The sequence below is a fragment of the Miniopterus natalensis genome, chromosome 1, assembly GCF_054644295.1.
Source record: "Miniopterus natalensis isolate mMinNat1 chromosome 1, mMinNat1.hap1, whole genome shotgun sequence".
In the NCBI taxonomy this organism is placed as follows: domain Eukaryota; kingdom Metazoa; phylum Chordata; class Mammalia; order Chiroptera; family Miniopteridae; genus Miniopterus; species Miniopterus natalensis.
The window spans coordinates 54,994,596-55,018,311 of record NC_142081.1 but is presented as its reverse complement, the minus strand read 5'-3'; the positions used below and the strand labels follow the sequence as shown (position 1 = coordinate 55,018,311).

The following is a 23,716-nucleotide window of genomic DNA, read 5'->3' as shown; positions in this document are numbered from 1 at the left end:
CTCTGGTTCCCTACTAATTAACCGTAACGAGCTGGGATGACCACGATGGTGAGACTACACGGGCATGGTCTCCATCACTGTGCTCTGTGAAGGCAGCACTTTGCTCTTGCATATTTGAGTAGTATTCTCAGGTGCTAATAGCAGGAGTTCAGTTATGCTTATTGAATGAATAAATGAGATGCAGGTTTAAGCCAGGGCAATCTGCTTTGTCAACAGATTTCGTGACTGAAAAAGTACACTAAAGGAACTTTGAGGGCAGCACTCATATTTTCTCCATCAGTAGACCCACTAAGGACCCTGTAGGTAGCTTTGGATGCTTCTTGACCAGGCCATGGTTCCAGGTTCCATCCATATTTCTCAGAGGCGGAGCCAGAGTTCATACATTTACCCTCTAGAAAGAGAAACTACAGCACTGACCATTCTCCCTGGATATTTTGATTCTTCACAGATATTGATAAAATCTTCACAAGGGTTGTGATTCTCTACTTTGTTTTTTTCGGTCCCATTTAGATTAATGCTAAAACATATTTATGCTAAAACATTTAAAACATCCAAAAAGAATTCTTTGCTATCTTCTTTAAGTAATAGGTAAAAACCATTCACATTCTTTTAATGTATGTATATAAGATATAACATATATACAATATTACATTATATATAAATATTCCAAACTTTTCTCTCTTGGTTAACCATCCTGTCTCATTTTCCACACCTGTTCTTGAACCAAACTTTTTGTCCAAAACATGAAAAATTCTTTTTAAAAAATTTTCCTTTGAAAGTACTAGGAATCATATGCAGTGTTTCAATTTGTAAATTATTTGTATCTTTTCAAATTAATTCTCCTACCACGCTTACTTTTGGAGGAATGCTTTCTACTTTTCATCTCTTCTGTTTCCTGTCTATAACTTTTTCTCCCAAAGATATTTAAAGAATCTTTTTCCCCCAGAGCTTAAGGGTCGTACTGAAGTCTGGGAACTCTCCAGGTTTCCTCCCTTTGATTTTCACTTTTTGTCACTATGGCAGCTCTTTAAGGAGTTTCATGCTGAAGTCCGTGCTGGGAACTGCGCTTCACATGGCCCGTGGGCCGGCTCCAGGCTCCCCGCGCTCGGCCGCAGGCCGTGTGAAGACGGCAGTGTCCTGGGCTCGCCAGTGATAAGGTGGGCACGGGCCTCGGCCTTGCCCGTTTTGGGTGGTCACTGACCTTACTGTGAAGCCCAAATTTTGTCTCACAAGTAAAACTGTAGATGGGAGAGGATATTGTCCTGCAATGTATAGTACTTGGACTTACAAATGGTACATGTATTTATTTGAAATGCTCTTTACATCTCCAGTTATATTCCCCTACTTCCTTCTTTACCTTGTCAAGCAATATCTATAATTTACAAATCTCAGCAATAACCATACATTTTTTTAAAGAAAGTGTTTGTCATAAGGTTTGACAAAGCATTTGTAATTCTGAACAACTTCAATGTCTACAGTAGAAACGAGACAATACTACCAAGTGTTATTAAATTTCCAGTGTTTAACTCTCACCTGACCCTGACTTCAAGGACAAGGTTCAATAGCAACTCCTTGGTGAGTCCATTCTTACACTGCCCATCAAAATTAATTCTTTCCTCCTCGGTGCTACAGCTATAGTAATAATAATATTAATTTATTATTATTACCACTATTGTATTCATTGGAACTTCATGTTTTCCAGGCACCGTGCTAAGTAATTTCCATATATAGCTAACGTAATTTTAACAATAACACCATGAGTTAAGGATTATCGTTGTCTTCATTTTACACAAGGAAACTGAAGTGCAGACAGACTGTGCAAATGAGAGTGGATCTCAGGTCTCTTTAACCTTAAAACCTGAGCCACTCAGACTGTCGCCTCAAAGGAAAGATTATAGTTCATTTACCATTTTATGCCCAGTCACCAAAATTCTTGTCACATGGTTGGTGCTCAGTGAATATTTGTTGAATGAGTATGAAAAGAAATTCTTCACACTAATGAAAATTATTCTTTTGAACTTATAAGTACAAATCTGGGACCTGCTAGCAACCAGAACTCAATAAAAAATTACTCTTTTATCTTTATTCAGTCTCATCTTGATCTCCTACTTCTTGTCACCCCAAACCAAGAGCTTTATCTTTTCTGACTTCATCTTAGGCGCTTTCTGCCCACCCTCCCTTACTGCTCAGTGAAGATATGGGGATGGTAGAGAAGGCCGTGCTTGTTTGTGTAATTACAGATTTTTGTTTTGATTTTTGAGGTCCTGAGTGCCTTCTTTCCCTTCCCCATCACGCCCTGGCTGGGGAGCCCCTGGAAGCTTCCAGGCTTGTGCAGAGTAGAGCACCCTGCCCCAGAGTGGTGTGGTCTACTCAGTGGATGTCATTTATGCAGGACTGATGGGTCTGCTTTTGTAACTGGGAACTCCATCATCTCTGGAGACTTTAGTAAAAAAACGCCCACCACACAGAGGTTACATCTGTACAGGAGCCTAAAAGAGGTTTGCTTTTTTTTTTCCTTACATAATACACACTCACACAGATTAACATTATTATTATGGGTTAATTTGTGTCTCCCCCCACACACACCAAAAGATGTTGGAGTCTTAACCCCTAGGACCTATAAATATGACCTTATTTGGAAATAGGATCTTTGCATATGATCAAGTTACGATGAGGTCATTAGGGTGGACCCTAATCCAATATGACTGTGTTCTTATAGAAAGGGGACCTTTGAACACAGAGGCACGCATGGAGAATGCCACGTGAGAATGAAGGCAGAGATCCACGCTGAGGGATACGGAAATTGCCATTGAACCATCAGAAGCATGGGAGAGGCGTGGAACAGATTTTCCCTCACTGCCCCAGAAGTGTTCAACCTGCCAATACCCTTATCTCAGACTTCTAGCCTCCTCAGTGTGAGACAGTACATTTCTATTGTTTATTTCATCCCATTTTTGGTACTTTGTTATGGAAGTCTGAAAAAACAAATGCAATTATCTATCCATATCTGGCCATCTTCCTGACTAAAGCATAGATGAAATCCAGAAGTAAACCAAGAAATTAACCAAGTAGCCACAAAAGATGTCCTAGGCAGACCCAAACACAACTACTCTGTTACCAGTAGGCTCCACTCAGAGCTTGTTCATTCCTTCTTAACAATTTCATCTACTAAGACAGTCTTCTTGCTTTTCAAAGTCATGGCTGCAACAGATGGTGCAAAGGGCCGAGAGGATTGTCCACACAGACAGTGACAGTGGAGGACAGCAATATACACTGATGAGATATCAAGGAGAACCTATGAATAGCAAACGGTATCCGAGACAACCGAGGAATGTAGATGCTTATAGGAAGCACAGAGGGCCTGGCTCTTTGTCCCTAGACTTTTCCTTGCAATCTCCCTCTCTCTAACTTCCCGGAACCCATTTCTTCACCTATAGCTTTGCTTTGGTTTGCACCAAATATTGTGCTGGTTTATTTTGTGGTTCCATTTCTTTAAAATTGTCCTTCAGGCTCAAGCATGCTCTCCATTCTGAATTTTTAACCTAGTGTCTCATACCCAAATAGGGCTTTTAAGAAGCTCCTTTCTGCCAACCAAGGGAAATAGAACTCATTTGTTAAAATGCCCAAAACCACAAAAAGCAAAGTGATCAGGAGCTCATTAGGGTAGAGCTTCACATACTTGAACACGTGATTATCCTCAAGGGCATAACTGTATTTTGTAAAATACTATATGATTACCACAATGACCCTGGGTCATAAAGATATTAAAAAGACAGCTACATATATAATAATACAAATTAGAAAAGCTTCTAATTTTGTTGTATAAATCATTAAAAGCTCAGTTGCTTTAAAGTCATGGTGGTCCAAATGAACTCCTTACGGGTATTAAAGAACTATTTCTGCCTCTCCCTGTTTTATGTTCTCTCCCTCTCCTTAACTCACTCCCACTTCCTCTCCCTGCCCCTCTGTCTGTCTCTCTCACACAGACATACACACACACATCCTTTTTAAGGATGTGGGGCCAGCAATACACATGCACAGGACTGGAACAGACCTACCCAAAAGAACCCCCACAGCCACCTGATTACCATTTAGTACTTGCTAACTTTTTTTCTTAGCTACCATACAATCGATATACTGCATTATGTGACCAAATATTCCTTTGGCAGGAATTACGTGTAACCCCTTAATTTGGGCTATAAGCCTCCTACTCTGAACAACAACAAAAATGTTGGAATGAAGTCACTGAAGTTGACATTATTATAAATAAGTTGAATCTACTTTATAAAGAAATCTTCTTTATTACTTCAAATATTATTAGTCGATATACCACACAACTATTTGAAACATACTGGCAGTTGGAACCATGCCTGTGGATTAGCTGGTTTCCTGGAAAGAGCGTTGGTTTTTAAGACAAATCTGAATTACTCCTGGCCCTGGAGCTTCTCACCTGAGGCAAGTTTGCTGCCTACTCCTGGCCTCAGGTTTATCTGTTAAGATAATAAGCTGTTATCACAAGATAGTTATGCAGATCAAATAAGATGATATGTGATAGCACCAGTGAGCCCTGGTAAATGTTTCTTTTCTTTTTTTCTTCTTTGTTTAATTTGAATCAATTTTTGAATGAAGTCACTAATATGTAGAAAGGATGAAAAGATTGAAGTCCACCTTGGCCTTAAGGTTACTCAGATGTAGCCCTCCTTTCTTTGTTTGAGGCTTTGACAGGTTGGGCTTGTTAGATGAATTAATTCTCACTCTGGAAGGCTGAGACTAGGACCCCCTAGGGAATGAAATGCGGACAGGTGGAATGTCCTTGAGGAAATACAGGGGAGGGCGTAAAATAAATATAAAGGAGAGGCAGCTGAAGAAGTCTGGCGCCTGCGTTCAGAGGGCCGGAGGCCAGCCTCTATGGAGTGCCCAGGTGGGTGTCTCAGCGTAAGAACTGGGAAAAGGGGCAAACTACTTGCTGCATAGCTTTGCCTAGTGATGAATAAATAACTATGAATAAATAACTCTCTTCGTATCTATCACAGCTCCTAGCGAATTACCTTCATAAGGCAGGCTCTCAGTAAATGTTTAATGAATGACTGAGTTATTCAATTAATTGCTGAATGCTAAATTGGAAATGCCCTGAGAAATTATATAATCTCAAAGTGTAACATTACTGCTGGAGTAGTGAAGCCCAGAGACTGTCTCACTTGCGAGCATACCCCAGAAACAAAGACCCAGATCTACTGATTCCAAGACTCAGACTCGACACTGCAGCAGAGCCATTTATTTCAAACTAGAATCAGAAAATGCACTGGGCCCGGCCGGGCGTGGCTCAGTGGTTGAGCATCAACCTAGGATCCAGGCGATCGGGGTTCGATTCCCGGTCAGGGCACATGCCCGGGTTGCGGGTTCAATCCTTAGTCGGGGGCGTGCAGGAGGCAGCCGATCAATGACTACTCTCTCACCATTGATGTTTCTCTCTTTCTCTCCCTCCCCCTTCTTGTCTATGAAATCAATAAAGTTGTATTTAAAAAAAAAAAAGAAAGAAAGGAAATGCATTGGGACCAAAGATCTACTTATTTTCTGATTGAAAACACCCCAGGCATCAGATTCTGTTTGGCTCAGAATATCCGGATACTTTGTATTCAGATCTCTCCATGTGGTCCTCATGAAGCTGAAAAAAAGGGGGGTAGATTTGATGGTCATGGATGTACATTGAAATATTGATGAGGGTCAATAATTTCACTCTAAGAAACCTTGCGCTATCCAGCTGGTGAAGGAATTGGCTCAGTGTGTCACAAGCGATTGTGTTCCTCTCCCGTTTTCCCGCTGTCCTTGGTCCAGCTCCATCCTTCATAGTCATGACGTTATCTTTATCTGCATGGTCTCGGAACCAGCTTTGGGCTAATCAAATTCTACCCACCGTCGGGACCAGCTGAAGTCATATTTGCTGATGAAGCTCCCTTCCTTGACTACTCCAGTCCTATTGGTCTTCCTTAAAATCTGAAGTTTGACTATCCTTTTATTGTCTCGTGTGGCCCACAAGATACTCTATGCTTCTATCTTCTTTGTAAGACTGATGACATATTAAACATTCATTCAAAGTCTACTTGGATTGGAGTTGTCAGATAAAGTATAGGAGACCCAGTTAAATTTTAATTTCAGATAAAAATGAAAATGTTTTTAGTATAAATTTATCTCAAATAGTGCACGAAACTTACATTTTAAAAAAGTTGTTGTTTATTTGAAATTCAGATTTAACTGAGTGCCTTATATTTTTATTTGCTAATTCTGGAAATCCTATCTTGAATGTGTTTTTACGTTGAACTTCTATAGAAATTCACCCTTGGAGTTTTCTTCTTATATCACAGAATGTGATATACGCAAAGTTGTATATCTTGGACTGAAATTCATAATGTTTTACTAATCCTGAATTTCTATGGTCACTTATAAGAACAATTAATATGTAAACATCAGACCAAAAGGCTCACTGCCAGCAATGGAAATATAAATGCGTGATCATCGGTATTCTGTCGGCTCTGCGAGAGTAGAGATTTCCTGTGCTGCTCCCCTGTCTCTGTTCGCTAGTCCCTAGCGCAGGAGGCGGGTGCTCTATAGAAACACCCCTCTCAGGCTGCCTAGGGTAGCTTATCCCTCCTCCTGTAGACTTTAGAGTCACAGCCCGTCAGGATTTCCTGCTTTGTACTCTGCTTTTCCAAGTCAGTGGTTATCAAAGTGTCGTGGCCCCAGCCCAGCAACTTTCAGCGGCGCCTGGGAATTTGCTAGGGATGCACGTTCTTGGGCCCCACCCTCACCCTCTGGCCTGAGAAACTCTACAGGTGAGCCCAGCAATCTGGGCCTCAACAGGCCCTCCAGGTGACCCTGATGCTCTCCTTAAGAAAGCGCTGGAACGGCCCATGGTTTCCTCTGTTTCTGTGTGTGCGGTAGAGGTGACTGATGTGTGGGTAATTATCTCACTGCTTAACTATACTCGATGCAGATAAATCTAGGCCACTCTTCAGACTTTGATAGACTGTTCCCCGTTTTACTTTCTTTCTCGCCTTCCCTGTTATGTTCTTCCTCACAAGGAAGCCTTGTTTCTTAGTTGCAAAGTCTGCATGTTGAAAGGAAGGGCTCTGGTCATCTCCCCCCCTTCTCTCCCTCATTCCCTTCCTCCCCCCTTCCCTCCTTTGCCCCCTCTCCTCTTTATCTTACCTGGTTGGCATTCCCAGTTTAGCCCCGAAGCCTTTCCAGCGGGCCCTTTTCCCACCCTTGTGTTTCATTCGCGTAAATGCCCCCGGGCCGGGCCGGCATCTCTCTCCTACCAGAGCCTCCTGGCTCACCCGCACTGGCTGCTCGCAGCAGCCCTTCTTGCCCTCGTTTCTGGTTCTCTGTCCCGCACACACTTCTCTCTTTATCCTATTGCTCCGTCTTCATCTTTTGTTCCTCTGCTGGTACTTGCGAGTCTAGCAGATCACCACCCGATAGACAATCCCCGCGTGGTGTGTGCATCGCCATCACCGAAATCCACGTTTCCCTGTCCACACCCCCCTTCTTCCCGCGGGGATGCCATCACATTCACACACGTATTTCAGGAAATGAAATTTGTCCCTTATACCTTACAGACTTGGCTATTCGCTAAGCCTCTATATATCTAATTTGTAATTACTTTGGTTTCTTACATAGAATAGCTCTTCTGTTTCTTATTACATGAAACTGTGCCCCAGCAGTTTATCTCTTCAGGAGATGTCGGTAAGAACAAGAAATATTTCCGAATTCCTATCCTGCGTTTGTGGTTTCCAAAAAACTGCCTGAGGATCAGCCATAGAATAGACAGAAATTAGAACCTTTCCTTGGCAATTGATTCTTTCTTTCTGATTTTTAAGCACAGAATTCACGTAGCGTAAAATTCACCCTTTTAACCATTTTTTAATAACACCTGAGACTTGCTTCTTGAAAGAAGATGCAGTCGCCCTTTCTTGGGTAAGTCGAGCACTGCATTCTGCCCCTGGTATGTGTAGTCCTACCCGAGAGGAAGGGCTCATGTGGGGCTCTCTCTAGCTCCAAGTCTCCATACTTACCAAGTATTGAATGTAATAGAATTCTAAGTACTGAATATTATGATTGACAATATTCAATATGACCAATATCAGTAATTATGCAATTAATAACCAAATCATAAATTTATGCGGCCATTAAAAATTCTAACAACAGTGCTCTATATTATCAGTTTATTTTTATCTCTCTACAATACTGTGTAGTTATGTTTTTTTAAACCTTCCAACATAAAGGATAAAATTATACTTTGTGAGAAAATAACTGGCTGCCTTAAGATAAATTCTGCTATTGCTGAAGGTTATCAGGAAGAGTAATTGCTCAAGAACATTTTATATGGAGAAAATCTATAGGTGTGATTAGTCTAAGAAACTATTTCTTTCTCTAAAAGGGAAAAAGAAAATGCTTAGAAATTATTTGCTTATCATGAATATCATCTAACATCTGTAGGAAAGAGAAGAACATGGATTATGAAGCAACTTGAACAAACAGCACTGGACTGAGAATCAGAATATAGTTCCAAATCACGACGCTGTCACTAGCTTACTGTGTAGCCAGCCTCTCATACGCTCTCAAGTTCAGTTTATCATATAGCTACTGAAGGGATTTATTTAGACCCAAGCTGCAAACAGGTGGCAGTGACATCGGATCCGTTCTTCTGGATAATGCTTGTCTTCGGTTTGATTAAATGAATACATTTCCAACAAAACACCACCAGTCTTTAGAATTTTTTATGCTCCTGAACAAAGTTTTATTTTACAGTGTTTCAGTGGCATTGGCCAGGTTATATAATTCAACACCACTCTTAGGAATACAATTGAACTAAAGAAAAGTCTAGTAGAATACTGGACAAGCTCTCAGCGTAGCCGACTCCCTTTTGGCTGCCAGAACCCAGGGTTCCTGGGGTTTTCATGTTCTATTCCAAGTCTAAGAACACAGTGTAGACATTTTAAAGCTGTCTGCTTTACTTATTGGTACAACATGCAATAGTTATCCCAGGAGTATCTGACAAACCTCAAAGGAATTCGAGCTTGCCAACATTGGAAAACAAACTTATAATTTTTCTAATAGTTGTCTAACTTGTCCTTTCTTACATGAACTATGTAGGGAAGTAGGAGTAGTGTAAAAAGATCACGGTCTGAAGACACAGAAGGTATAGGATGTTAGTCCCAGCTTCGCTGCCAGTTCTGTGACCTTAGCCACTTTCATTGACTTGGTGGCTTGGTACTTTGGTCCTGCTTCTATTAAATGCCCTGGACCAGTGACTGTTCAGGTGCAACATGCAGAACTCAAAGGGCTCTGTGGAGTTGCTTGGAGCTGCTCTAGGACGTGAGGGGAGGTCTGAACTGTCTTCCAGGTGGGACTCCATTTCTACACTCCCTTCAGCCAGAACAGTTCCACTTGTTCGTTTTATGTACTTGAGCTTTTGGATAGGAAGCTCTTTGAGGGAAGATTCTGAGGCTCTGGAAATCTGGATGACTGTTCTTACACATCTCCTTGGCTGATCGTTACTGAACCCCATGTTTCTAGTTTCAGCATGACGGAACCATACCACTTGAAAATGAAATGAGTGGGAGTCCCACAGGTAGCAACCAGAGAAGCAGCAGCGCCCGTTAAGAAAGGTCAGTGTGGAAGGGGTGGTGGGATGATGCAGTTTATGGGGCATGCTTGTCAAGCACTTACTGATGATGGTGACACAAGTTTTCCGACAGTAGCTAGATATTTCTGGTGTATGCGTGCTCCTTTTTGCTGTAGTGCATTTTTATTTTTGTCATATTTTGCCAAACAATAAATGAAGACAACATTAATATTCATGAGAGGTTGCAGGAAGAAAACGTTGAGTTTATTTTGCTCTCAGGGACACAAACCACTGAAGAGAAGATGCTGTAAACACGTAGTTGGCGAATAAAATAGCAACAACAATAACAACAATCTGCCTAATTCTCCAGGGTCCATTAAAAACACACAAGGCTGTCTAAACACATTTATGAGAGTAAAGAACATTGCGAGGCCCCTTATCTCTGCTTTGGGTGTCTCTATTTGACCCCTGCAGTGTACCAGAACCCATTCAAATTCTCTCAGGTACGGAGCCAAAGGAGCTCCTTCGTACAATAATATTAATTGTACTTAGCTGCTGATATTTTTATTTCCCCCACTAGATTGTGCTTTTCTTGAGGAGAAGAAATCTGAGTTTCCCAAAGACCTACCATAGTGTTTCACAGCATTTTGCCCATAGCTGGAACTCAGTACATGTTTGTCCAAGTGAAAAGTTAAGGGAGGTATAAATGAAAACTTCATCTTAAGGCATAAAAGCATTTCTGCAGAACCTGTGCAGGCTTTCTGGCTCTGGTTACAGGCAGCCATGCTTAGGCCGGGTGGGGCCAGTGGAAATGGGCCCAGGCCTTGCCTCAGTGCATACCCACAGTTCAGCCAGTGGAGAACTGGTGAGAACTCTCATTCCAAGCAACAGGGAAGGTGACATCCACTCTTTTGGGATTCACTAACACTTAAGAAAAAGCAGGAATTTCAACAGAAAACTCCTTCAGTTTGCATGCATGATAAAATTATTATATCTATTTAATGGAAGTCCTATTCTTGAATGCTCCCCAGATTATTTTAATGAGCAGCCATGGTTGAGAAACATGAAGACTTAGAAAGAACGCTGGCTTTGGAGTCCAAGTCCAAAGCTCATGTCTTTCTATAGCCACTTTCTCTCTATAACAGCAGTTTTCAACCCGTGTGCCTCAAAAAAATTTAAAACATACACAATACCTGACTATTTAGGCAGGGGCACACACCTCTTTTCCCTTAGATTTTCAAGTTAAAAAAATGTCAATAGGCAACACAACAATAGCCATCCAGTGTGAACAAATTAAAATTATGCCTATTTTTGTGTGTGTGTGTCACATTGGCAAAAAATATATTTTTTGGTGTGCCACAGAATTTTAGCAATTAGTTTATGTGTGCCATGAGAGGAAAAAGGTTGAAAAACACTACTTTATGATACTGAGTTTGGAGCAATGCTTATGTGCCTGGATGTTGGAGCCAGACTGTCTGGGTTTGAGGAAGTTATTTAGCCTCTCTGTGTATTAGTTTTCCGTATGGTAAATAGGTATGATACTATTAATTGGCTCAGAGAGTTATTATGGACATTAAATGTTATATATGTAAGATATAAATAATATATAAGAAAAGACAGTACGTGGCTCATTGTAAATCTTATACAAATATTTTCTATTATTATTGTTATTATTCAAGTGTTTAAGCTTCAGTTACTCTATCCTTAAAATGAGGTTGCTATATTTATTTTAAAGGTTACATGAGACTTTCAAATAATATTTTTGAAATCCATGACATGTCTTAAATGTTTATTAAATTAAAGCTCTTATTTTTATAACATTATTATAAGTTCTGATCTCAGTTACATGATGTGTAGTTGGAATAAACCTGAGTTCTCCTCCATAAAGAGTGATTTGTCATCCCCCAAAAGGGGCACAGAAAACCTGGGGTCTGATTACAGCCCTACCAGTGAATTTGGATAAGTTACTTCACCCTCCTGGCTTTCAGATTAGTCTTAGGTAAAATGGGGGCCATGATGGAGTTATGATGAGTGAATGCACTAGTACAGTAAAGCAGCTAGTACAATACCCCTGGTTGCTCAGGAAATTTTACTTCCCTCCTATTCTTACCTCTGGCATCAAGCCTTTTCGGCAGTCTTTTTTTCTTTTAAAGATCATTTTCAACTTCAGTATTTGCTCTCAATATACTAGTGTAGATTTGGTATACTTCATGCTTTGACATCAACATGGAATTTTGCATCTTGATTTCTTATGCCATTCAAGGAATTTTAGTTAAACAAAACAGTATTTTAATGCTGTTGAATATTAACATTTATGTTCTCAAAATTAGTTAAACCAGATTGCTCTGACTCTGGAGAAAAAGGCAGATATTTGAAACATGTACATAATCATCACCATTTGCCAAAAATTCAAATTCATTGATTAGTCATGGCCAAACATGTTGGGATTATCCAAGGATTTAGGGAAATTAATCCAATTATATGGATATATTTCCTTTCTGAATTCTATTGGTGACTATTTGGGGAAAATAAAATATGAAAACATAAATGTAGCTCAGAGAGAACTCTTTTAAGCCAAAAACATTATGAAAGGTTTTGCTATAATCCATTCAGAAATTCTGAAAGGTAGATTAGATGTATCATCCTTGCTTAACCACTGAGGAAATTAAAATACCCAAAGAATGAGAGATTCATCTATCTCCTAGCATGGCAGGGACAGAGCCCGGATTAGAATGCAGATGGCACTGTTATCCAGACTCATGAAAGCATTGAGCAGCCCCAAATGTACATTTAAAAAAAACATTCTGACTGAGTAATGGTTCTGTTGGAGTGTATTTTCCCTCTTAGTCTTCAGTAATCCATTCCTATTTAGCTCTGGTAGGCACTCTAAGAACCACAGAATGTCAAACATGTAAGGGGCCTTGGAAATCAGAATCCACCCTCTGGATTTCACAAAGGACATGATTGTAAGAATGAAAAGGAAGGGGACAATTGCCCAGTGATGGCTGTGCGTAAGTGGTCACTACCTATAGAGTAAAAAGTCCCTACGTGTTTGTTTTTTTAACTGTACTTTCAAATATATTCTAAGGCCAAGCATATTGAGAGGAAGTATTGCAGGCATGACCCAGAGTTGGGCTTGGTTTAGGCTGTAGAACCATTAGGCTGGGGAGCGGGGAGGGATGGGAGGAAGGGGGTCAGGAATACAAGGGCGTGAATGCCAGCTTTGCTGTCTACTACCTGTGTGACCTTGGGCAAGTCACTTCATCAGTCCGCAATCCTAAACCTACCCTTACAATGGACGTAAAGCTAGTACCTACTTCACAATGTTGTTGTCACAGTATTGTTACAAGTAGCTGACTCAGGGGCTAGCACAGATTAAGTATTATTATAATAAATAGCATGGATTTTGATATGTTGAGGTATCAACCCATTCTTGCCTGATGGTCTAGGTTTATTTTCTGTGGTTGCTTAAGTTTTTAAGGTTCTCAAAGCTGAGCTGCTTAATCAGAATTTTCTTCCCAGTTCCTTTTTGTTTTGCATAATGCTTTATAAACTTCCGTCAGGCTCAATCAAGTAAGCCTTCAATTCTAATTAATGACTTGTGGTTGGTATGTGATGAAGGAGCCATAGGGCATATGCATATATATGCAAACTTTGGGGGTCAGGATTGAAGTTCTGTTAAATCTGCAAGAAACAAAATTTGAGTGAAGTTGCACACTAATGATAATTTGCTCAGGGGTCTGAAGGGGGAAAAAAATTTGTGGAGAAAAGGTTACTGATATCCTTATAGTCAACTATGTGCTAGATTAGAAATAAATTTCTTTTAAAATAATATTACTTTTGATTTTAAAAACAACCCCTGATCATATAGAAAATATAGAGGAGTGGAGATAATCATGCTACCAAGAAGGTATATTACCTTTTAGTGCATTATCCATGCAAATATATTATGCATAGTATATGTGTATGCCTGCCATATAAACATTTTTTGAAAATGAAGTTAAACTCTTTTTTTGTATAATAGTTCTGCTCTATAGCTAAAACTCTTGATCATAGATTGTTTGAGGATGTAGTAACTATACGTAACCTTATTGAGCCTTCCCAGTGTAAATTTCCAACACCTTAGAATCACAGAAAAGCAAGCGTTTTTCACGCTTGCAAAGCTGTCCTGAGCACCTTTGTTTTTTTAAATGCTGGAAAAATGAGAATCTCCAAGCCTGAGTGGAGTTTGGAATTTGGGAAGCCACCTCGGGAGAAATGCAATATCAGTACAAAACAGTAGAAGAGGAGTCAAAGTAGAACGAACAGCAAACAGTAACGCCCAGACTAGGACATCTCACAGCTGCGTAGCTGGGCTGGGAGGCGGGTTGGTCTGACTCCACTCTCAAAATCCACTTACCTTTCACGGAATCCAGTCATGAACTGGTTATTTGTGTGTGTTTTGTATCCCAATATAACTACCTTCTTACACCCTCAATATCTGTGTTAAAAATTTTAAGAACATGGAAGGAAAGAAGTGGGACAATTTAATTTTCTTCTTTAATAGAAATTTTAAAACAGGATTTGTAATGATCTTATGGGGACCCAGCTCTTTAGGAAGAACTGATTTGAACTTGAGTAGCTATATAATAGGAAGAGATGGAACTTTTCACTAGGAAAATTTAAATCAGTATAATTATGTATAAAACAGACAATAATAGTTAGAATTTGAAACATACCAGAAAATAAAAAGAGTTTTAAAGCAAAATAAGGAAACCAATAAAGATGAGCAGGTTCGATCCGAGGTGTGTTGCAGATGTCAAACACAGTAAGTTTTTAAGTAGGAATGGAGCATAATAAAATGACAGGAAGTTTTTACTGCTTTGAGTACAATGGCTTGATATGAAAAATGACTTTAAATGGCAGAAGCCAGTAAAGGGGATATCTCTAGTGTGTGTGCTTTATGCCCTGGTAAATGATTGTTACAATTAGCCTGGAAAGGAAACCAATAAGTGTGGATTGTTCTTGTTGAGTTTACTTATTGTACTGTATTGGTTGGGAGGCAGAATTTCATTCATCCATTTAGTCTTTTATTCACTCATTGATATTTCATCAGAACTATTTTGAACAGCTTTTATGTTCTAAGCTGCATTTCACATGATGTGGGTATATGGATACAGCAGTGGACAAAAGTCCTTACTTGCATGAAGTTGATAATCTCAGTGGGTAAGATGGAAAAGAGGCAGATGAATATATAATATGATGTCAGGTATGAAGTGGTGTGAAGGAAGATAAGGCAAAGGACGTGTTAGAAAGTGTGTGGTTTGCTAACTTAAATAGAATACTTGAAACCGAGAGGAGAGAAAAGCCAATGGTAACCTCAGGAAAATGAACCTCAGGGCTGTTGACTGAACATTGGGAAGGGCCATGGGAGAAGCTAACAAACTTAACTGTTCAGAATAAAGAGGTCAGAGCATGGGAGAGTGTGAGTGAGCAGCGTGGGTTTCAGGCTCAGGGGGATATGAATGTGAATCTTTTTAATTGAATAAGAACTTTGTGACTTTGGCCAAGTTACTTAAACTCAATGAGCCTCAGTTTCATCATCTGTAAAGAAGAATATCTTTTCTGCAGGGTTGTTAAGGCTTAATTATGCATGACTTAATTTTCCTTTAAATATCCTTAACCCATGTATTGATTATAGCTGTGTGTTGTAAAGCTCTTTACAGATATTAATTCATTTAATGCTCACAACAACCCTGTGGTAGAAAATGTTATTTCCCTCATTATACAGATGTGAAAACTAAGGCATAATCAAGTTAAGTGACTTGCCCAAGTTTGCATAGTGAAGTGATGGAGCCTTATTTCAAATTCCTAGGAAGCGTGACTCAGTGAGCCAAGCCCTTAAGCACTGTACCTACATACCCACCATATCATTTTAGGGAGTTACTTTCTTCATTTGTGAAATGAAGGAGCTGGAGTAGATAGTTTCTCAGCACAGTCCATTCATTTGTTATGATCTATGAGCACAGTGAGAAAGTAGATTTTATTTAGGAAGCAAGGCCAGGACATCTGGACAGGGCCAGATGTTCAGGAATGAGAGCTGCTTGCCACAAGTCAGAATGATCTGAAATACCTGGATATCTGTTCTGATAAGGAGGGTGCCCCGCTGCTATTTACCTATCTTATTACTCACAGTCTGTCTCTCATGAATGTGCCAATTTTGCCCACGCCGATTATGGAATGTAGCTTGGCACAAACAAATTGATGATCTTTGTGATGCTTATTCTGAGAACTTGATCCTCTTGTTTTCAGAGATGTGTTTGTGCTCTGAACATTAAATACTAAAAGGTGAAAGAGGATTCTAAGCGTAAGAAATTGCAAACACAGAGAGTAAATATCCATCAAGAAAAAATATTTGTATATATATCGACATAGAGGACTGGCAAGAGTGAGGGTTTCAAGGATACACGGACATCACAGAATATGCTGGAAAGTCATAGACATGCCTCATGGGAATGGAAAAGTCATAAGAAATTGAGGCTTCTTTCAGGGGTCAGATGGTTTCTCATGAGCCTTCCCCCATATCTCTGCTATATGATCCACTCCCACGTCCACATGAACTTTCAGCAACCTTTCATAATGCTCTAAAGAAACAACGCTGCCCCAGTTGGTGTCCTAGTGGGAAACACATTCACCCCAGACTGTTCAAATAAAAAATGAATAATGGGGAACCACTTGCAGAGGTGTGGGCAGGGTTAAATGCACAAACAGAGGTTAGAAACACTCCCAGAAACTAACACCCGGGGGGTACCATTGCTATCATGGATCATAACCACTGATTTCAGAACCATTCGTGGAGAAAACGTAGTCAAGTCACCACTGTAAACATGTTTCCTTGTCTATTTCTGTCTCTGTCCATCTGATATTTGCTTACTACTTGATCTCAGTTGACACTGCTTAATTTCTTCTGGTTTCCAAACTGCTAGTCAGTGTGCATATGTGTAGCTGGAATAATAATTAAGATTTGATTCTAAATATATGAGAAGAGATAGTCTAAATTTAAAAATTCCATCAGCCATGTCATCATTTGTGAGACTATCAGACCCTGTCAGCTCAGTTAGTTTTTGATAGAGCATTTGCAGTGTGTAGTGTGCTGTGAACGGTGTCAGACTTTGAGATCAGAGGCAAGGGATGAAGTTTTAATCCTCTTCACTGACTGTGGTTATGTGGACTTTCTAAACCTCAAGTTCTCATCTATAAAATAGATAAAGTAGCACTCACAGGACTGGTATGAGAAGCAGATGGTTTGAAGCTATGACATTGCTCTGAAAAATACAGAGTACCATGTAAATACACACATCATGGTCTCCACATAGCTGTGAACCCAAAGGAACCCAAATTGAAAACCTTTTTAGCAAAAATAGGTGACACAATATAAGCCCAATGAAAACAGACCATTAGTGCATATTTATTCCTAAATCAAAAAAGAGCTTGGTTTCCCATATTCTGAGCTTTATCAACTTAAAAACAAAAGAATTAACAATTATAAAGGAAAGACTGCAACTATCATCCAACAAAGCATCATATCCTATTATCATGCAAGGAGCAAGAAAAATGCTTACAGAAAAAATACTCAAAAGTAATGAAACACAGATTTTGTGGGTTTAGGAAAATCCAGCAGTCAGGGTCATTTCCTGCCATGCAAAGAGCACAATTTACTCCAAAGGACCCAGAAGGCACCACTGTTTATATGGACTGGAATAATAAGTGTTTGTAATGATTACATTAAACTATCACAGAAAGGTCAAATTGTGTTTACTCAAGACAGCAGGAATATACATTATGTATTCTAGAAAGATACTCACTTAAAATGGTTAAAATTTTAATGATATTGGGAGACTGAAAGTTATTTGCAAAACAGCTCTCAATAGCTGAAGTTTTATTCTATTATTTCACTGATTTACAATATAGAATGTTAGACATGATCTTCAGTCATTTCTGGCTTTCTAAGATGTGCATATTTACAGAGTTGAGTATGAAGTAACAGAAGCCTGCAAGCGCTGGGTGTCCTCTCACCTCACTTGAAGAAGTTTGGATAACCTAGGCTTTAAGATTTGGGACTTGCAGTGGTATAGCCAAGCGGTTGAGCAGGTTTATGACATGTGTGCTTAATAACAATTGAACAGTGGGCTAGCTGTGTTCTATAGTCTTATAGTGGGCATGCCCAATGATAGTTCACCTGTGTTGCCTGTGGCTCATTTGCACATTTATTAAATATTCATGAGTGCTTTACTCTATGCCAGGCATAGAATGTTAGGCCTGTGTTAGGCACTGGCGACACAAGAGTGAATGTCAGGGTAACCTGGAAAAAAATAGTGGTTTTATTTTTCTGTGGGTTCGGTACAAACTCTCTATCTGACACCCACCCTGCCACACACAGTTCAAGAGAGAGGACGGAATCCTGGGTTCTAGGCCTTCTTATGTTCTAGAGAGGAGCTCAGACTTGTGACTTAGAAGACCTGTATTCACGGAGATAAAGGGCTAGGTTGTGAACCAGGAGCCAAGTAGTGGCTGAATCTATGTCCCAAGAGATAGAAGGACTAGAGAAAGGGCATGGGAAGAGGTGGCATAGAAGAAGCGCTAATCTTGAGACACATGGTGATTAAAGCCCGTTGGCCAAATGAGTCATGGGGAAGGAATTCTGTGAGCAGAGGAGTTTTTGTCTTTAATCAGAACACTTGAATTTGGTTAATAAACTCAGCCATAAAAAAAAAAGAAGAAGAAATTCTGCCATTTGCAACAACATGAATGGATCTTGAGAGTATCGTGCTAAGTGAATAAGTCAGACAGCAAAGGATAAGACCATATGATTTCACTCATATGTGGGGTATAAAACTGAAAGCAACAAACAAAGCAAACAAACTCAAAGATACAGACAACAGAATGATGGTTAGAAGAGGGGAAGGCGGGCTAGGGGAGAATGAAGAAGGTTAAAAGAGGCCAAATATACAACAACATAAGGAGACTATCCTTTGGGTGGAGAGCTCACAATGGAGTATACACATATTGTATTCTAAAGTTGTACACCTGGAACTTACATAATGTTGCTAACCAGTGTTACCCCAATACATTTAATTAAAAGGAAAAAAAAATACAAAATGTAGCCAAACTGGATTAGAAGTAAAGCCCAGAGGCAAGTTAAGGTCTTGAATCCTGATATTAATAAACAAAATAAAAAATCGAAAATAAAACAAAAGAAAAAAATTAAAAAGCTAAAAAATAAGCTTCTTAGCAACTAGCTCAAAGAACTAAGAACAGAGACCACTCTCCATATTTCTGTACTCTAGACATTTTGGGACTGTCAAACAGAACTGTGCAGTGTCCAGCAGGGCAAAATCTCGGTGAGGATTAGGACAATATATAATTTAAATTTAAACATAAAATAAAGTTATATTCATACACCTGACAGTTGTGAAGCAAATTTATACCCATTAGAAATGAGTAGGTGATGGATCCTGCCTTAGAGGTGCTTACAGTCGAGAAAGATAATTCCTATAAAATACAACTCATCTCTCTGTCAGACTTTTTACCTGCAGGTTCTACAATCTTCACTGTTAACCTGCAAGGTGTGGACCTATCTGTATTTTATACCTAAAGGAACACACAGGATGATTTCTATATTAATGAAAGTCTATGTAAGTCATGACATACTGTGGGTGTCAGTTCTTTTAAACAGAAATTGCTGTCAGGAGCCCTCAGTTTGAACTTTATTTTTAAGGAATAAAAGGAGTAAACAGTTTCCACTGGGCCCTAAAGGTCTGCCACAGAAAGTGGGAGGTACAGCCCAGAGTGAGTGAAAACCAGAGGAGATGAAGGTCACCGCCTCTGGCTCTCTTCTGTCACATGCCAAGTGTTATTGGACACAGTTGTGGGGACTCCCGTGTGAACAAACGCATGCTTTTGCCTTAGAAATTTTCCAGTTACATTTTCAAAAAGGTGGAGAGAATCCTGTCAGTCGTTTATAACATAGAAAGATATGATGTGAAATAATTGATGCATTAAAAGGTATAGGCTCCTTGATTCACGTTTATGTATTGTTTTTCATCTTGAAGCATGAGATCAGAGTTACCAGAGCACCTCCCAGAGGAAGCAGAAACAAAGGGATAAGCCAGAAAGTGCCAGAAACCCCACATACAAAAAAATGGCAATTAAAAGTAGCCAGAGGCCTTTCCTTTTTTAAAAGCAGAATTCTAGTTAAACAGACCTTAGTGCTCCATAGTTCTGGCCTTCCTCCAAACTGTAGGCATTCTTTGTACAACATTTCTGATGTAAATTTACCCTGCCTCCGATTGAACTCATCCTGTATTTTGTGAGAAAAATTGATTATCAAGAATATGTTGCCATGGAAGTTCTACACATAACTTTTGTTTCCAGAACGTAATGCATAATATCTACCTCCTTTTCTGATGGCCAACTCTTCCCCCCAAAACACTTTAGTTCAGGTGTCTTCAAACATGTCACCCTGCTTGTTCTTTTCTGGATGTACTGCCATTTCCAGTTCCCTTCCTAAATCGTGCATTAGGGACTCAAGATATAATCTGAGTGGAATTATTGCTTATTTCATATTTTATTTTTATTTCCAAATTATGTATTGTTTTAAACAGTATGTCATAGAAGTTCAAGTGATACAAACAAATGCAAAGAAAATAGTCTTAATCAAATTTTTTCCACCCAGAAATAACTAGTTTTAAAAACACTTGATGATCTTATTAGATATCTCTCCATGCATATAGGCAATTGACTGTACCTATAAATTATATCTTAAATAGTTCTTCTTCCTTTTCTTCTCTTTTTTTTTATTACAGCCATTCTGATAAATGTGAGTTATACTTCATTTGGATTAAATTTGCATTTCCCTAATGGGTAAGGAGGAGGAACCTCTTGTCATGTGTTTATTTGCCATCTGTATATCCTCCTCAGCATATACCCTATTCAGAAATCTCTGTTAATGTATTTTGTCCATATTTTAATTAGATTTAAAAAAAATTTACTCTTGAGTTTTAGGATATCTTTGTATTTTAGATATTAGTCCTTTTTTGTTTATGTGCTTTATGAACATTTTCTCCCCTCTGTATTTTATCTTTTCATCTTCTTCACGTGGTATTTCACCGAGCAACAGTTTTTAAATTTATTAAGTTTTAATTTTACTGATTTTTCTTTTTATGGGTCATCCTTTAGGTGTTAAGACTAAGTACTCTTTCCCTAGTCCTAAATCTAGATGCTCTACTATGGTTAGTTCAAAAAGTCCTATAGTTTTGTGTTGTGCCTTTAAGTCTGTGGTCTATTTTGAATTAATTTTTGTAGAAGGTATGAGGTTTATTTTTATTGCTTGTCGATATCCAGTTGCTCTAGCATCCATTTATTGAAAAGGCTATCTTTCTTCCATGGAATTGTTATTTCACCTTTTTGAAAAATCAGTTGAACATTTTTTGTGTATGTTTGTTCCTGAGTTCTACATTCTGTTCCAATGATCTATGTGTCTATTCTCCCATTAATACCACAGAGCTTGATTAATGTAGCTATAAAGTAAGTCTTAATATTCAGTAGAGTAATTCTTCCCAATTTATTCTTCTTCTCAAGATTATTTTACCTATTTTAGGGCCTGTGTCTTACCACATGAATTTTAAAATAACCGTGTCTTATTCTGAAAAGAAAAACAAAAATGAACAAAAAATCGTGCTGGGATTTTTATAGAAATCACATTAAACCTATAGATCAACTTGGGGAGAATGAATATTCTTAGTTTGGTAAGTCTTCCATTCCATGAATATGGTATGTCTTTCCATTTATTTAGGTTTTTAAAATTTCTTTCACCCCATTTTTTAATTTAAAGCATGCACATTCCACAACAGTTTTATAAGTATATACCTAAGTTTTGCATTTTCCTCTGTTTTCACATGGACATTGTTAGTACATAAAGATGTGATTGATATTTGTGTGCTGGTCTTATTTCCTGTGACATTACTGGAAGCACTTAATAAATCTAGATTGTTTTGTAGATTCCTTTGTACAAAATCATGTCAGCAAATCAGAACAGCTTTATTTCTTTCTTTCCAATCTGTATGATGGTTGTTTGGGTTGGGTTTTTCCCCTCTTATGATTTTGGCTAGAACTTCCAGTACTATCCTGAATAATAGTGTTGAAAACAGAAATGCATGCCTTATTTCTCATCATAGGGGAAAGCATTTTGTTTTTTATCATTAAGTATCATGTTAGTTGTGGGTTATTTTTACATGTTCTTTATCAAATGGAAGTAATTTCCTCTATTCCCAATTTTATCATGAATGGGTGTTGGATTTTGTCAAGTGCTTTTTCAGTGTTAATTGAGATAATTTAATTTTTGTTCTTTAGCTTGTTGATATAGTAGATTATAGTAATTAATTTTCTAATTGAACTAACCTTGAATATCTGGGATAAATTCTACTTGTTAATGGTATGTAATTATTTTTATACATTTTTGAATTTTGTTTGCCAGAATTTTTTTGAGAGTTTTAAAATATATATATATATATATATATATATATATATATATTTTTTTTTTTTTTTTTTTTTCATTGATTTCAGAGAGAGGAAAGGAGAGGGAGAGGGAGATATAAACATCAATGATGAGAGAATCATTGATCAACTGCCTCCTCCACTGGGGATCAAGCCTGCAAACCTGGCATGTGCCCTGACTGAGAATCAAAACGCAACCTCCTGGATCATAGGTCGATGATCAACCTCTGAGCCATGCCAGCCAGGCGAGAATTTTTGTGTCTTAAGTTTTGAGAACTATTGTTCTCTATTTTGTTGTTGTTGTTTTATCACTGTTTAGTTTTACTATTAGGGTAATATTGACTTCATAAAATGAGTTGGGAAGTATTCCCTCTTCTATACTCTGAAAGATATTTGTAGAATTGGTGTTAATTCTCCATTAAATGTTTTCTACAAGTGTCCAGTGAAACCACATGAGTGTGGAAATTTCATTTTGTAGAGATTTTAATTGTGAGTTCTATTTTATTTTTTTAATGGTGATAGTACATGTCAGATCATCTGTTTCTTTTTGGTTGAGTTTTGGTAGTTTGTGTTTTTTTGAGGAAATTTTCCATTTTTACTAAGTTGTCAAATTTATGAGTGTGAAATTGTTTATATTATTCCTTTATTATCCCTTTATGGCTGTAGGATCTGTGAAATATCCCGTGTCCTTCCTGATGTTGATGATTTGTGTGTCTTCTTTCTTTTAATTTTTGTTAAACTTGCTAGAGCTTTTTAAATTCTTTTTTTTTTTATTCAGAATATTACAGATGTCCCCTTTTTTCCCCATTGACCTCTTCCACCCCGCACCCACTCCCTCCCCAGGCCTCCACCACACTATTGTCTGTGTCCATGGGTTATGCATATATGCATATAAATTCTTTGGTTAATCTCTCTCCACCCCCCACCCCCATCTTCCCTCTGAGATTTGTGAGCCTGTTCCATGCTTCTGTGTCACTGAATCTATTTTATTCATCAGATTATTGTGTTTAGATTCCACACGTAAGTGAGATCATATGATATTTGTCTTCCTCTGCCTGGCCTAATTTTGCTTAGTATAATTTTCTCCAGGTCCATCCATACTGTCCCAAAGTGTACAAGATCTTTCTTCTTTACAGCTTCATAGTACTCCATGGTGTAAATGTCCCACAGCTTTTTTATCCACTCATCTACTGCTGGGCACTTGGGCTGCTTCCAGATCTTAGCTATTGTAAATTGCGCTGCTATGAATATAGGGGTGCATGTATTCTTTCTGATTAGTGTTTCAGGATTCTTAGGATATATTCCTAGAAATGGGATCACTGGGTCAAAAGACAGTTCTATTTTTAATTTTTTGAGGAACCTCTATACTGTTTTCCATAGTGACTGCACCAGTCTGCATTCCCACCAGCAGTGTACCAGGGTTCCCCTTTCTCCTCACCCTCGCCAGCACATGTCATTTGTTGATTTGTTGATGGCAGCCATTCTGACAGGTGTGAAGTGATACCTGATTGTGGTTTTAATTTGCATCTCTCTGATAATTAGTGACATTGAGCATTT

General features: G+C 38.6%; 1 protein-coding gene across 3 annotated transcripts in view; it reads left to right on the top strand.

Annotated features, from left to right (window-relative positions):
• Window positions 1-9,618: 9,618 nt before the first annotated feature.
• SEMA6D (semaphorin 6D) overlaps window positions 9,619-23,716 on the top strand; it is a 478,544-nt gene continuing 464,446 nt past the window's right edge. For all 3 annotated transcript variants that reach the window (XM_087821690.1, XM_087821678.1, XM_016211208.2), the window contains exon 1: window positions 9,619-9,668. The gene's annotated coding sequence lies outside the window, so the exon portion shown is untranslated. The remainder of the gene's footprint in view (window positions 9,669-23,716) is intronic.